Raw genomic sequence first — 4,737 nt, 5'->3', positions numbered from 1 at the left:
GAAATTTATTTCCTCGGAATTCCGACGGAAAATTCCGAGGGATTTCCGAGGAAAAAATAAATTCCGAGGAATTATTTCCGACGACGTATTTCGTCGGTATGTCGTCGGAATAACGATATTCCGACGAAATTCCGACGATTTTTTCCCTCAGAATCCTTGATGTTTTCTTGTAGTGTAGGGGTGAACCCAGGAATAACTTTTTATATATCAAGAAAAACACATTTACATAACGGAAGTTTCGTGAGAGTTATAAAATGAACAAAACTTAGGTTGACCCCCTAGGGTGAACTTTTAAATTCACCCAATTCTTTATGACCAATCAAAGTGACATATAGATTATTAATTAAAAAACATTAAATTGAATAAAAAATAACTACAAAAAATAAAAACGCTAATTTTAACGACGCTAACGCTTTCAGCGAAACCCAAGCCCTAAATCTTAAATTCTAAACCCTATACCTAAATTCTAAACCCAAATCCAAACCCCTAAACCCAAACCCTATACCCTAAACCCTAATCTTAGACCATAAACCCAAATTATATACCTTAAACCCAAAACTAGACTATAAACCTAAATCATATACCCTAAACCCAAGTCTTACACCATAAACCCAAACCGTAAACCTTAACCCAAACCCTATAGCATCTAAGTTTGGGGTTTGGGTTTAGGGTTTACCGTTTGTGTTTTAGGTGTAGGATTGGGTTTAGGGTATAGGTTTTGGGTTTAGGATTTACGGTTTGGTTTTAGGATTTACCGTTTGGACTTATGGTTAAGGTTTTGGGTTTATGGTATATAATTTGGATTTAAGATTTACGGTTTGGATTTAGGGTCTAGGACTTGGGTTTAGGGTATAGAGTTTAGGTTTATAGTCTAGTTTTTGGGTTTAGGGTCTTGGATTAGGGTTTAGGGTATAGGTTTTGGGTTTAGGGGTTTGGATTTGGGTTTAGAATTTAGGGTATAGGGTTTAGTATTTAAGATTTATGGTTTATGGTTTAGCAGGAAGCGTTAGCGTCGTTAAAATTAGCGTTTTTATTTTTGTAGCTATTTTTTATTTAATTTCATGTTTTTTAATTAATAATCTATGTATCACTTTGATTGGTCATAAAGGGTGGAGTGAATTTAACCTAAGTTCCGTCCTTATTAAATCTTGTTTTTACTAAACTCCCATAATGGGATTCTTAATTAGAAAACGGTGGAAATTAGAAAAGATTCCTTGTTCTTTTACGTTATCTATCCATTGCCCCGAAACTTTAAAATTGTATTCAAATCCATCCATTGATAGACGATGGATGGCACATCGTTTGAGTTGGCCTTCCTCCACCTCCTTCTCCACCTCCTTCTCCGCCATCATCAACTCTTCTACGTTTCCAGGGGTAACTCTCTGATCCATCTACCGCAGACGCAACCGTATCGTCATTTCTAGCGTTATCAGTCTCCAGATCATGACTATGACTCATTATTACTCCATTTTTGTTGTTAGATCCAAACAAATCGAAGAACCTTTCGCCTCCGTCATAAATGGTGTTTTGAGCAGATGTTTTTAGCGGGAATCTCTGGAGAAACGCTGTTGGGTCGTTGGTCGCAGCTGTCGAACTAGCGCCAATTTCAGCCGCTTTTTGTAGTAACGCCGTCGCGGACATAATCACATTTTCGTTTGAGTTTTGTGTTTGGTCGCTGCTGAACAAAGAAGGGACAGAGAGAGTAGTAGCAGTAGTAGTCGAGCCAGCGTTTGCAGTCTGCGTAATGTGCTCATCGTCACTATTATTGTTATTATCAATGCATCCAGACGCAGCTCTAGCGTTTCCGAAATCCCAATCGTAGTCATGTGGTTGCGGTTGAGGTGGTGCAATGTCTTGTCCCATCCATAGGGAGAGTGAGGAAGAGGACGATGGAGGTGGCGGCAGGAAATGATGATGATGGTTTTGATTTGTTGGCGGTTGCGGTACAAATGGTTGAAGCGGTGAGTTTAGCGTTCCCATAAGATATTGATAGTTGAGATTAGTTCCTGCGGTTCTGGCGGTAGCGGCTAAACCGTTGAGGTGAGAAGCTGCGCTTTTTTTGGCGGTTTCTTCCGCTAAGGCGTCGCAGAAAGCTCTATAAGTGATGAAACTGTCTCGCCTGTTTCAGCCAAACTTAACTTCTTGATCAACATTTATTTTGACGCTGATAATATATATAGATATAGAAAGCCATATATATATATATACTAGGGGGTGTCCGCGCGGAATATTGTTTTTATTATTGTTAAGAACATGATTTTTTGGATAATGTAATTATGTTGTCGTTTTTATTTGTTAAGATCATTATTTGGTGTTTTTAGTGTGTTATGTAGTAATATATGATATGTTAATATATTTTGTGTTTGTTTTTCCGAATAATGTATTATTGTGTGTATAGTACTTGTTACTAGTGAAATGAGCATCTAATGTAAAAGAATATTGAATTTCAATAACTTTGTTGATTCTAAGATTAACGGGTTCAGCGTCAAAATTGTATTATATTTTTTTCATATTTTTGAAAATTATAACTTTTAAGATGTTTTTTGCTCTCTCCCTATATTTTGACCTTGAGTCATCACCGTCTGTGTATTTCGTTACCTTTCTGGTGTGCGGTGCTTCTCACCGTCACCGGAAAAAGACTTACATCTTTCTCTTGTTCTTCCTTGTCTTCTTCACCTGTGAGATTATATGGTATTTGTTGTAGATCGGGTTTATGAGTTTTCAGTTTTTCGGTTGATTCTCACGGCATTGTAGGTTGTTTCAGTCAATATTGACTGCTCCTCTTCTTCCTTAGATTTCAGCTGATATTAGGAACTGCTTCTTCTTGGTTGGGTTACAGTTTAGTCATTTTTGATGTTGTATTCCTCAACGTTGACTTACCGTCAATAGTCTCTGCTCGTCTTTGTTTTCAAGATCTAATTTTTGGTGTTCTGACTTTTATGCTCTCTTTCATAGCTCGAGGACGGCTTCATAGTTTGCTGATTTCGTTTCGTCTCCCTTTCCCTCTCTATTCTCGCATCTCTTTGCAGCTTTCATCGCATCTCTGGTGGCTCTCCCTTTCACCATGTTTGCCACTCGAGGTTTAGATAATGTTTTCGTTCATGCATGTTATATGGGCTTGGAGTTATTTCTGGTCTCAAGTTTAGTCTCTGATTTTTTGGTGGTTGTCTTCCATTCTCCCTCGCTCAAGTTATGTCTTTTCTTTCCATGTTTCCTTTGTATAGGTGTGCGGAGTTATTCTCTTGAAGCTTTGGTCCATTCTATCCAGAGCTTTGTAGTTTTTCACTTGCATGGCCGTGTTGTATATTCTTGTTTAGTTTATGAGGTGTTTCTTATCTTTTAGCTACTGATTGTGATTCCGGTGCTTTAGGCATATATGTTCATGCTTCTTGGTGGCTTTGGCCTTACGATTCTCCTTCTGACCCGTTTTCTTGATTATTTGCGTTGGTGCTCTAGTTTCTTATTCTTAGTTTGATTATTTTATGATATTAATAGTGAAATAAATATATAATTTGTAAATGAAATAATAAAAATTAGTAAAAATAATAAAATGGTGAAAATTTATGCTATTTTTAATTGTAAATAAATTAAATATTTAAAATATATTTTTATTATTTTATTTATTTCTTGAATTTTAGGGAATAATAAGTGTGAGAAGGATTAGATAGTATATAATTAGAAATTGATGGAACAAATTACAATAATCTAAAAGAAAAAAGATTTAAAATACAAAAAAAAAATATGAGGACACATGTCAACAAACCCCTATTCCACATGTCATAAGAAGTAAAAAAGCCAACTTTATATATATATATAGATATATCACAGTTTTAATTTATAAAATACTCAAACGTAGTTTGTACAGATTATAAAATATTGATTACCATTTTTTTGTATGTGGAGAAGAAAATTTTCAAAAGCTAGTTAACTAGTTATAGAATTTCGTCAAATAAAGTATTAATGTGTTAAAAAATTGACGCAAATTAAGTAATTAAAAAAACATGAAATGTTATTTTGTACCCTTTTTGTTAAAGTCATCACACAGTAAAACATTTCCCATGCAATAAACTTTACCCACTTCAACAAGACAAACAAAAACACATATAAAGTGACAAAACTAACTTTTTTTTTTGAACACCGTGAAAAAACTAACTTAAAAACTGAATGGGGCAAAACTATATAAGATACTATAATTACTAAATATCTTTAAAATTTTGAATTTTAACAGGAGCCTTAATAAAAATCTTGACAAACTTACACTAACTTAAAAGATTTTTGGTGAGCAAGTGCCCCACCCAATGTCTGTGTACGTTGGCCACTGACTCTAAAGCTATATTTGTAAAGCTTTGAACTTATATATATATGTACCTGGAGAAAATGGTCCCACAGTCGCAACGGTACTCTCTAGTACCACATGTCTTAGAATGAGCTTTGTAATCTGAAAGAACAGCGTATCTCTTGGCAAATTTCTCGCACTTCCACTACTAGAAAACATCGGTATTCTGACGGACATTCCGACGGAAAATGAAATCCTCGGAATTTCCTCGGAATTTCCTCGAAATATACCGACGGAATTCCGAGGAAATATCAATCCGTCGGAATATTCCGAGGAAATTCCGAGGAAAAATGTGTTCCTCGGAAAAGACCGATGAATTCCGAGGAAATAGTATAGGGATTTTACAAAATTCCGAGGAAATTCCGACGAACTAGTGATCGATCGATGCGTTTTTGGACATA

General features: G+C 35.5%; 1 pseudogene; it reads right to left on the bottom strand.

Moving 5' to 3' along the window:
• Positions 1-1,263: 1,263 nt before the first annotated feature.
• LOC106327303 overlaps positions 1,264-4,737 on the bottom strand; it is a 7,175-nt pseudogene continuing 3,701 nt past the window's right edge.

The sequence above is a fragment of the Brassica oleracea genome, chromosome C2, assembly GCF_000695525.1.
Source record: "Brassica oleracea var. oleracea cultivar TO1000 chromosome C2, BOL, whole genome shotgun sequence".
Taxonomy (NCBI): domain Eukaryota; kingdom Viridiplantae; phylum Streptophyta; class Magnoliopsida; order Brassicales; family Brassicaceae; genus Brassica; species Brassica oleracea.
Note: the sequence above shows the minus strand (reverse complement) of the source record. Positions and strands in the feature narration are given on the sequence as shown.